The sequence below is a fragment of the Sciurus vulgaris genome, assembly GCF_902686455.1.
Source record: "Sciurus vulgaris genome assembly, chromosome: 2".
Lineage (NCBI taxonomy): Eukaryota > Metazoa > Chordata > Mammalia > Rodentia > Sciuridae > Sciurus > Sciurus vulgaris.
The window spans coordinates 67,473,322-67,485,293 of NC_136462.1; the positions used below are offsets into that span (position 1 = coordinate 67,473,322).

Genomic DNA, 11,972 nt, shown 5'->3' on the forward strand with positions numbered 1-11,972 from the left:
ATATCCCTGTGGTGTGTTGAAGACAGGATAAAGTGAGAATCACTAGTTTAGGTGGGTACCTAGATTCTCTACCTGGTCCTCAGAATTTTTAAATTTGTCCTCACGTTGTTGAAATCCATTAAATTTCTGTTGTATGTCTACTGATTGTTATGAACACTGGCCTGTGAGATAAGTGGAAGATAAGTTTATCTTTACACGATATCCTGAGAAAGGTCAGACAGAGAAATAGGAGAATGTCTATTGAGACGTGATCAGGGAAGTTGTATATTCTCATGTAGCTGTCCTGTTGGTTAGTAAATAAAAAAATGGGGAGATAATTTCTACTTTCTTTGTTTAAAATAAAGTATTTATTAGATAATTCTCTCAAAGACTTGCTTGTCTTTCTGTGTATCTTGCAAGGAAGGTACTGACTACCTTAATTCAGGTGTGTTTTTCAAGGGTAAAGATAGAGAAGATATCTAAGGTTTGCTTAGAGCCTTCTAAGATAGAGGATTTCTCTTCCTGGAACAAAGGACATTATAAAAGATTTAGGTTCCCTGGGGTCAGGATTCCTCTCCTGTAATGCCACCCTCTGTGTACAGATATCACCCAGTCCTCTTCATATTGCTCCTTGGGAATTGGGGCTTGGGAACTAGAATAAGAAAATGTTAATACTTCAGCTACTGCTCTGATTAGTAAAGTCCTTTGTCTTTGACCCTGGAATCTCACATTTTCTGCCAGCATACACAAAACTTGTCAGGCTAACTTGTTAGCTTGTGAGTACAGTAAAATTTCAGACCTTTCACAATTGTTGGTTTTGGTGATGAGGATGGGATACTGATAGATGTGGTCATCTGGAAGAGGAAGAATAACGGCCTCACAAACCAGATTTGGAGAGGAGAGACATCTTCTAGAATTCAGTGCTAAATGCTTTTGTCCAAGTATTGGGTGAGTTAGGAGAAAAAGGATCCCCCAATAGCCTGCCTATTAATGAGTAGGGGCTGTAGTGAAGTAGGAAGGAAACAAGCTGCCTAAATGTTGCCTTGGTGGCTGCTTACTCTCCGCTGGTGGAAGGGATCTTATCATAGTGGGACAACAGGTTCCACTGCCCCTGACGAAGGGCAATGTGTCTGTGGCTGCTCAGCCAAAGAATCCTGAAAGCTGAAGTAAATAGTGTCTGCAGGGAGGACCATACTCTTCAGCACAGACCTTGGGCGTTCTGAAAACCTTGGAAACTAATTCAGGTGAGCCATGAGTGAGTGGCCATTTGAAACTGAAACTGAACATGAAACTTAAGTTTCATCAAAGAGAGCTGCTTTTTTCCTCTATTCCCTCCCCCACCCCATCTCTCCCTTGCCTTCTACCCTAACCTGAGTTTCATTAAGGAGAGAGATGATTACAAATGAGACCCAATACACACCTGCTCAAGGGTGCTGGAGAACTTTTGCAAAGGGGAGAGATTCAAGTTTATGGCTCTGTTGATATAGCTCTACAAAGCACTAGCTTTCCCTCTTGAATGATGGGGCACCTGCATTCAATTGATTGGATTTGGGCAAAAATTGCAGTGGTAGGGGGAAATTAATATGACCTTTTTGCCTGAGGCCCTTAATGTACTATAGTTTTCACATGAATGCATAATTGGTATTTGTTTTACATGCCTATGCTTCAAATGATTGTTAAGTGCCAGAGATGATCCTCATAATTGGGAAGAGATGTACATAGAGAAATGTTTGTACCTTTGGGTCCCAACAACTGAAACAACTCCTTTGAGCTACAAGTCTTTGTTTGACTAATGACTTAACCATCTTGCTGGCAAAAAAGAAGCATCCTCTATTCTAGAGGTACCCTTTGAAGTTTTGGGCTTCTTGTCCCTCTTACATAGATTTCAGATATCCCCCTTTTGAAAAGCAGTTATTAGTTTGCCTCTGGGCTCTTCTCCAAACTGATGCATAGAGGTCTTGTCACTGGTATGATAGTCCCATTTTGGGTGTGTGTGTGGGGGGTCAACTGGACTCAAAGACAAGGTGGGCAAGGGCCGATAAATGTCATTGTTAAATAGAAATGTCATATTCAAGAATATAGCTGATCTGGCTCTAGCAGCATCTCAGTTTTACATGAAAAAGTGGCCACTGTTCCACTGGGGACATTTCATTGCTTATTCTGCTGCCTGAGGCAAAATTGCTGGTTCATTGGGGACTTCAATTCATAAAGATGACCATAAATGCCAGTTTACGGGTAGTTCAGAAACTTAACCCTGATGTTATCCACTGAACTGTAGCCACTGCTCAGCTTCAGTGCTATGTTAGCAGAATCAAGTGTGGGCATTGTTGCTCTGTTCACTGTGCAGAACTTGAGACTGTTCTCATAGCCCTGACCAATATTCCTTTTGCAAAAAGCTTGTTATATTTTTACTGACTGCGGGGCTATAGCCTATGGTCTAGGATTTTGGTTTCAGACTGGTAGGTTAAAGACACCTTTCTTTAGAGTCATGAAATGTGATAAAAAAAAAAAAAATTACAGTTAATTAAACTGTTTGTCACTCATGCAGACGCCCACAGGAAGGACCAGTTCTCTGGCACTGGCTACTGATAAGCTGTACTAGTCAGATTGCCATCATTACTGCCTAGATCCATCATCCCACTAGACATAGCAACCCGTCTACCATTGTAGGTGTGGCCCAAAGGACCCAATTTGTGAAGCAGAGGCAACCTATACACCAGACCTGTGAAAGTGTTGCCATGTGTGTGAGTGTGGAAGAGGGTGTGGTGGTGATATATGTCAGGTAGAGAGCCATCACCTCCATTTCCTTACACTGTGCTATCAGCAAAATGATATATCAGTCCTTTGACCTCTCAGTAGAATTCTTTGTGCCTCACTGCTGTTGACACTTTTTCAGGTTATAATATTGCTGTTCCAGACTGCAGTAGATTCCAGTCATACTATTGTAGCCCTTAAGTAACCCTTGTACTGAAAAAAAAAAAAAAAAAAAAAAATCAAATTTTCTCTTCCTTCCATCCCTGGAAATTAAACCCAGGGCACTCTACCACTGAGCTACATCCCTAACCCTTTTTATATATTTTTTTGAGATAAGTTCTCACTACATTTTCTAGGCTGGCTTGGAACTTGGCAACCCTCCTGCCTCAGCCTCCTGAGTTACTGGGATTATAGGTGTGTGCCACTGTTCCTGAAATCAAATAGATTTTTTTTTTTTTCAAATAGATTTCTGTTTGTAGATCTCATCTCTTTCTGGTCCTTAATAATGTAGTTTGGTTATGATATGTGCTTGAAAAGGGACCATCTTTTCTTAGCCATTTCCTGGTTAATGATCAGGATGTCCTATTGCTATTTCAAAATTTGGGGTTTCTCCCTGATCATTCCTGGGCATGATGCTTTTCAATTCAGTAAGGGCATCCTCAGACCAGTGGATTGGAAGTCTAGTCAAAAGGGGCCCAAGAATTTCACACTCAAATTCAGATTCAGCCACCTGGAATTTTGTTGGATTTGTATGACCCAATATCATGAGACCAATCACTACTTGGTGAGTACACTGCTTTGTAAACTGCCCAGTGGTTCATGCAGGCCAAAGTGGGTAGTAGCATAATGATTCTCTAAGTTTTATAAAACTAGCTTATCTATTTTGCACCTGACTCTGGGATGAAAGGTCTGGAGTAAGATGATTAGGAAAAGGTGATTTATAGTTTCTGAAATGGGGCAAACTGGCTTCATGGCGAGAACACCCGAGATGCCTGGAGTTGGGAGGAAGGATCTCTAACAATCTTTTGTCTTTCAGTGTCATACTTGGATTCTTCTTCAGGAAGGAAGATGCCTAGGTACAACTCCTAAAATGTTGCAAACACCTCAAATGGTAAAACTGCTGAATCTGCCTTTCTTTCCAGATGGTTCCATCCATGATTTTGATTGTCATTTCCCTTCACCTTAGCAAATACTCTACCAGAAAAAGCAGTAGACAACTCAGCTTCCATATTTTCCATGTAAAACACTGGTTAATACTGCCAGATGTCTTACACATCTCCATTCCCATAGCTATTGCTTAGTCCTTCTATGGGTTGAACGAGTACCACCAATCTGATGGCAAAGACAAATAGAATAGTTTGGACAGACAACTCTTAGGCAATCCCTTCAAAATCAGGGACTAGACTCGGAAGTTTTCAAACTGAACTAGGAGTCCTAAGACTCACCAGCTTGCCTGGAGTACAGGCAAGGAACTGTCACCTCTGCTCTTTGAATGAATATGTACTACTTGGGGAGGCTGAGCATTATAAACAATGTTTTCTTTTCAGGATGCCATGTGTGCCCTCAGGACTTTATTTCCTGTGTAGAAGCCAAGAGTTAACCTGTCTCTTCTGATAACACCCTTATGAGCAAACATGACAGACTTTCAAATCTTTAAGGAAAAGATCATGTGGCCTTCAGATGAGAAGAGAATTTTTTTTTTTTTCCCAAGTGAGGCTTTGAAATTTCTTCATTGCTGGAGGGATGTCCCCAGAATGATAATGGATTCATTATTTATGTATGCTTCCTGGGCAGTTATTCTTGAAATAGAAGTTCTCCAGTTAGGAAAGGTAGTAAAATTTAACTGAAGTTATAAGTGACACTACCTTGGCTCTGGAAAGATTAAGGTCAATTTCAGCTTACTAACCAGGGTTGTTATGGATGAAAGAATGCCTCAGACTTCCTCTTCAGGTGACATCTGTGCAATCTCTGATATATCTCGCTGTGCCTGGATTAATGACTCAAGTCAAATGAAAAGGTCAATATAGAACTTTAAAGAGAAAGCTACTTGGACTTCTAAATAGACCCCAGTGGTGTGTGGGATTGTTAAATTGGCTGGGTCCCGGACTCTGCAATATGGCCTCATCTTGCTCTATAGAGTTTTATTGGTGGTAGCCTTAATTAAATGTTGTGTGAGACTTATTGATTTGGTGCAACCCTCTGTTGGTCAGATTAATTACAGTGGCTGATGGGAGTAATATAATCATGAGAAAATTTTCCAAAAGCAAAGACTGTAGAAACTACACAGTAGTAGAAATCACACAATCTTGTGGATATTGTTGGGAAATTGTTCGTGGTGTTGGGAGATAGTTCTCCATGAGCCTCTCATATTCCACATATTTCTTGTGTGCAGTGGGCACTGATTGTATTTGTTCCAGACTGCCTTTTTAAGGATATTTGTATAGGGAACATCATTGGCAGAAAGAAATAGTGTTTCCTTCCAGGGCAAGGGGCAGGTTTGTTTAGAATCTTGGAAGATGTAATGTCTACTTCTGGAACAAAGTGTAGGCATGCTTACTGTTCCTTGATAGTAGGGTTTTCTAAGTTTGGGGGCTATTTCTTACAATGTAACTCTTCGTATGTGTAGATGTCATCTAGGTCCTCTGTGCAACCCTGTGGGAGTCAGAGCTCGAGGGACCAGAACAAGAAATTGTTAATATTCTATTCCAGTTCCTGCTGTTGCTGAAGGCAATAACAACTTTCATCTCTGACCCTGGAATCTTACATCTTCTGACAGCATCCATGGAATAGTTAGTAGGCTGATTAGTCATCTTGTGAACAGGATAAAATCTCAGGCCCTTCACAGTTCTTTATTGAATTTATCTTGAATAAAATAGCACCATAGTTTAATTAAAACATGATTTTTCTGTCTTCTCACTTTGGTTCTTTTCAATCTTTGGGTTTATAAAAATGCCTTGATCTTGTGTTTTCCTCTAGTTTAGTTGGAAATCCTACAGTTTCCACAATTCTTAAAAATTCAGTGGGAATTTCAAGAGTGTATCAGATGTTCTTACACATTATACAGTACAAAATTGAACATGTTGATCAAGCTATTTATGAGGATCATGTTTTGCTTCTTCCTCAGTGTGGGAAGGCTAGTTTAGCAGTCTAGGTGAGAAAAGATCGTTCGTGTGTTGGACCACGTGGTGGTACTGAGGGTAGAAATAGGATATGATGACTAATTAGATAAAGAGTGAGAAGAGAAGGGTAGAGTCAAGGTTTGTAGGTTTGAACAAGTTGGTAAATGGTGACAATCACTAATCCAGGTACTAGGGAAAAAGGATCAATTATGGGGAAGATCATGTAACAAGTAGGTTGTAGATTATAAAGGACATTGTAAGCCACATTAAGGAGTACAGACTTTATCCTAAGAGCAATAGGGACTCATTGAAGAGTTTTAAGTGAGGGAGTGATACTGGATTTGTGTTTTTTATTTTTTCAGTACTGGGAATTGAACTCAGGTGTGCTGTACCACTGAGCTATATCTCCAGCCTTTTGAAAAAAAGTGTATTTTGAGACAGGGCCTTGCTAAATTATTCAGTATGTTCTTGAACTTGCAATCTTCCTGTCTCAACCTCTGCAGTAGTTGGGAATCCAGGTTTATGCCATCAAACCTGCTTCAAATTTGCATTTTAGAAAGACCTCCCTGGTTATAGTGTGAAAGATGGATTGGAGGGAATAAAAGTTCTGGTAGGAAAAATGTTTAGGAGGTAATTAGAATAATTTAGGCAATGTGTGATAGGTATATTAGTCAAGTTTCTTCAGAGAAACAGCCAAAAGGAGATATGTATACTTACATGTGCATACAAGTATACATGTACACATATATACACACATGTATATATATAAAGAGATTTACTATGTGAAATTAACTCATATGACTCTAGAGGATGGCAAGTCTAAAATCTGCAGAGCCAATGTCCCATTTCAAGTCTGATGGCTAGAAATCTATAGATTCAGGAAAAGTCAACGTATCAGTTTGAAGGTCATCACACAGGAAGGGCTGATGTTCCATTCAAGTTTAAAGGCTGCCAGTAGGGGAATTCTCTCTTATTTGGGGTGGGTCATTCTTTTGTTCACTTCACTTGATTTCAGGTGAGGCCCAACCACATTAGAGAGGGCGTCTGCTTTACTCAGTCTACCAGTTTAAATATTAGTCTCACCCAGAAGCACCTAGAATAGTATTTGACCCAATATCTGGACACCCTGTGGCCCAAGTCTTGTTGACATAAAATTAACCATCACAGTCACTTACATTAAGTTTGGTGCAATGGAAATGAGAAGTGGATAAAATTAAGAGCAAGGATATGAGAGATTAAAGTCTTGGTTGCTGCCCAGATCCTTGGCTGATCCAGTTGAGTGGCTAGTGATTCCATTCAATAAGAATTAATATAAATAGATGAGCAGGTTTTACATAAGAGAAAACGATTTCAGTTTTTGATATGTTGGGTTTGATGTTATAGAAATGTTCCAGTGATGTAGTCAGAATATAGAGATATGATAATTGGAAAATGGATCTGGGCTTAAAATATTTATCTACATATCTATATCTATAGTATCTGTTTATCTTTATATATAAGTATACATTATTTAAAAATGTATATTTTTAAAATGCACACACATATGTTTGGAGTCATAGGTAGATGATAACTAAAGTCAAAGGAAGGGGTGAAATTTCCTAGGAAGAAATTTAAAGTGGAGGTTATTATTTTATTTTTTAATTTGTTTTTTTAGATATACGTGACAGTAGAGTGTATTTTGACATATACACACATGAAGTATAACTTATTCTAATTAGGATCCCATTCTTGTGATTAAACATGATGTAGCATTACACTAGTTGTGTATGAACAGAGGAAAGTTATGTCTGATTCATTCTACTGTCTTTCCTATTTCCTTCCCCCCTCCATTCCCTTCATTCCCTTTTGTCTAATCCATTGAACTTCTATTCTTCCTTCCTAACCCTCTCATTGTGTGTCAGCATCCACATATCAGAGAGAACATTTGGCCTTTGTTTTTTTGGAATTGGCTTATTTCATTTAGCATGATATTCTCCAGTTCCATCCATTAACTGGCAAATGCCATAATTTCATTCTTCTCTATGCCTGAGTAGTATTTCATTGTTTATATATACCACATTTTCTTTATCCATTCATCTGTTGAAGAGCACCTAGGTTGGTTCCATAGTTTAGCTACTGTGATTGAGCAGCTATAAACATTGATGTGGCTGTGTCACTATAGTATGCTGATTTTAAATCCTTTGGGATAACAGGAATCTCCACACCACTTTGCAGAGTGGTTGCACCAATTTGCAGTCCCACCAGAAATGTATGAGTGAACTTTTTTCCCCACATCCTTGCCAACATTTATGGTTAGTTGTATTCTTGATAATTGCCATTCTGACTGGAGTGAGATGGACATCTCAGTGTGGTTTTAATTTGCATTTCTCTAATTGCTAGAGATGTTGAACATTTTTTCATCCATTTGTTGACGATTCATATTTCTCCTTCTGTGAAGTGCCTGCCCAGTTCCTTTGCCCATTTATTGATTGGATTATTCGTTCTTTTGGTGTTAAGCTTTTTGGGTTCTTTATATATCCTGGAGATTAATGCTCTATCTGAGGAGCAGGTGGCAAAGATTTTCTTCCATTCTGTAGGTTCTCTCTTCTAGTTCTTGAGTCTCTCTTGAGTCCTTTGCTGTGAAGAAGCTTGTTAATTTGCCATCTCATTTATTGATTCTTGATTTTACTTCTTGTGCTTTAGGAGTCTTTCAGATATACACTCTACTGTCATGTATATCTAAAAAGAACAAATAAAAGTTATAATATTAAAATTGTAATAACTATGTGTTGTTGAGAACTATTATATGCAAGTGTTTTACACACAGAAAGTAGCCTCAGTTGGTAGGCATTTCTTGTTGAGGAAGTTGGTTCCTTAGCCGACATGATGGAGGGTTGGGCCTACATTTTCTTCTAGTAGGGTCTCTGGTCTAATGCCTAGGTCTTTAATCCACTTTTTAAAAATTTTTCTTTTATTTGTAGATGGACACAATACCTTTATTTTCTTTACTTATTTGTATGTGGTGCTGAGAATTAAACCCAGTGCCTCATACGTGCAAGGCACGCTTGCTCACAACTAAGCTACAACCCCAGCCCCACCTTAATCCACTTTGAGTTGAGTTTTGTGCAGGGAGGGAGATAGGGGTTCAATTTCATTCAAAGTAGAGATTCTTAATCTGGTGTTTGAACCTATAAGGATCCTGAAATTATATGTAAAACTATAAGTAAATATTATGGGAGATTTTCTATACCATCAGTCAGATTATCAAAGACATCATTAACTTGAAAAGGACTTAAAACCACTGTTATAATCTATTTATGATTTTTTTGCAGTGAACATGAATTAATTAATAATTTAAAAACCATTAATACTTTAAGGTTAGAAAATGTCAAAATGGAGAAAAACCGGCAAGATATTCTGAGAAAGTGCTCACTTTTTTAACCTACAAAAAAGTTTTAGAAATCAATAAGAAATAGAGTTCTATAAATCCTTCCCAAAAACCCTTGGGACAATAAATACTTCAGAATTCAGATTTCTTGTGGGACTTTAAAAGGGCAAATTATACATAGTTAACATTCCCATTGAGTCTCAGGGCAGCATGCAGTTAAATCAAATACATTTTTAGTTTGTACATTCTTTCAAATGTATGAATGTTCATTCTAAATGGGGTAAATAAAATTAAAAATAGCTTCACATCAGTTCAGGAAATGTTTTGCTGACAACTGACTTCAGGTCAAGATTGGTTATGCTATCAAATGGGTTACAGATAAGTCACAAAAGAAGAGATAGAAAATATCCAGTAAACATATTGAAAGCTAAATATGTATTTAGTTGCACTGATAATCACAGAATGCCTAGTTTAAAAAAAACAACAACAACGAAGGGTGAATGTTCTCTCTGATACTTGGATGTTACATACAATAAGAACAGAAGTTCATTGGATTAGACAAAGGGGACTGAAGAGAAGGGAGGGGGAATGGATATAAGAAAGACAGTAGAATGAATCAGACATAACTTTCCTTTGTTCATATATGAATACATTGTTGCTGGCTCTTTGCGGTACAAAATCCATGGATATTTGTCACTGCTTGCAGCAACAACTTGCATGGGTCTTAAGGGTGGTGGACTGGAAACTGAGTCACCTCTCTCTTTAGTGCACTGCTTTCTTGCTTGTTTGTTTATAGAGGATAGAGGAAATGAGGTTTACTTGCTTTGAGAGGAGAGAGAGAGAGAGACTTTGCTTAAGAGAGACTTTGAGAGAAGGACAGGCTTTGATTAGAGCTTAGAGGAAGGAGACTTGCTACGCCTCACTTAAGGTCTGCTGCTTCTTACTGGTGCGTCCTGCATCCTGTGAACTAAGGGTACGTCTACCTAAGGTGCTTTAGTGATGCGTCTCAGTTCTCCGTTCTGCGATCTGCCTTCTGACACTGCCCCTACTCGCTGCTTCTATCAGCTAGCTGCTGTGTTCTTCTTTCTTCTGGCTGCTGCCGTGCGTTTTTCCTTTCTTCTGGCTGCTGCTGTGTGTGTCGCGCTGTCTCGCGCCGCCTACTCTTATATCACCTCCAGGAGGCGGAGAGCAGGGCCACGCCTCTTACACAAAGATTAGGCCAGACGCTAGATGTGCGAGCAGGCACAATTAGGAGTGCTTGAGAACACATGCGCATACACTGTGTGCGTGGTCGATAAATCACCTGAGTGTGCTTATGTCAATTAACCTCCTTGCTGCCGATGTGATCAGGCACCATTCTGGCGTCCTCAACATGGCACAGCCCCCAACAATACATGACCAGTATAACTCCATATCATGTACAACCACAAAAATGGGATCCTAATTAGAATAAGTTATATTCCGTGTATGTATAATATGTCAAAATATACTCTATTGTATGTATATCTGAAAAGAACAAATAAAAATTATATTAAAATTGTAATAACTGTGTTTTTGAGAACTATTATATGCAAGTGCTTTACACACAGAAAATAGCCTCAGTTGGTAGGTGTCATGTTTTATAGATAAAGGGTGCTCATAGACTTTCCAAGTTCACATACTAATATGAGACAGTTGAGTGGGTGAGATTACACATTTATGCTTAGGGCTGTTAGGCTGGAAATAGTGTTTCCAGACGAGGATGATCATCCTTGATGTTCTGATCTACTATGAGGCCTAGGAATTCCACACTGGTTAGTTATACTGAGGGATATGTAGTTCTACAGTACCAGTGTCCTCCCTTCCACTTCCCTCCCCTGCTTTTTTCTGTAAAGGTTTTATTATATACAGAGGAGAGAGGGCCTCTTAGTCCTCCTTGGCAGTCAGGACATTACTTAGTTCCTCTCTCTTCTTTGCATGGATGTGTGTCTCACTCTTCTCTTTTGTGGTACAGGGGATTGGACCCAGGGGTATTTTGCCTCTGAGCTACATCCCCAGTCCTTTTTATTTTTTATTTTGAGACCATTCTTGCTAAGTTACTGAGGTAGGCCTTGAACTTGCAATCCTCTTGATTCAGCCCGCCTTCTGCCAAGTCACTGGGGTTACAGGTGTGTGCCACTGTGCCCAGCTCCCACTTTTCTTGATGAACTTGTAGACCTGTTTAATCTTTGGAGAACTTGAGCAGCTCCATAGTTTACTACTCACACAGGACAAAGCCACACACCTCTTGGATCATGTCCTGCATGAATGTGGTGTGCTTGGTAAAGTGCCCGTGGTTACAGCTATGCCTTGGCTTGCTTATGCTCTTGATTACCTTATTGTCCTTATTGAGGCCCATGGCCACAGAGGGACCACACAGCCATGGCTGTTGTACTTCCATAGATCTACTTGCTAATGCTCTGGGTAAATCTTTCTACAGTTAAGGTCCCAATGTGTCTCTGGGGTCCCTTACTCCTCTGTTGTCTACCTTCTAATGGTCCTGGGGCATCTTGGGTGTGGAGATTCTGGATACTCAAGCTATGGGTTCAAGTTAAAGAGAAAGAAGTCAGAACTAAGCAAAGAAACACTAGAAAATAAAAGAAGGAAGGAAGGAAGGAAGGAAGGAAGGAAGGAAAGAAGAAGAGAAGGAGCAAAAGAAGGGAGAAGGGAAGAGAGGAGAGGAGAAAAGGGGAGGGAAAGAATCTGGGAAATAAGGAACATTTTGTGATGGTAGA

General features: G+C 39.4%; 1 long non-coding RNA gene across 3 annotated transcripts in view; it reads left to right on the forward strand.

Moving 5' to 3' along the window:
• The first annotated feature begins 3,577 nt into the window (after positions 1-3,577).
• Positions 3,578-11,972, forward strand: part of LOC306649561 — a 45,773-nt gene continuing 37,378 nt past the window's right edge. For all 3 annotated transcript variants that reach the window (XR_013760653.1, XR_013760654.1, XR_013760655.1), the window contains exon 1: positions 3,578-3,844. This is a non-coding gene — a long non-coding RNA (uncharacterized lncRNA). The remainder of the gene's footprint in view (positions 3,845-11,972) is intronic.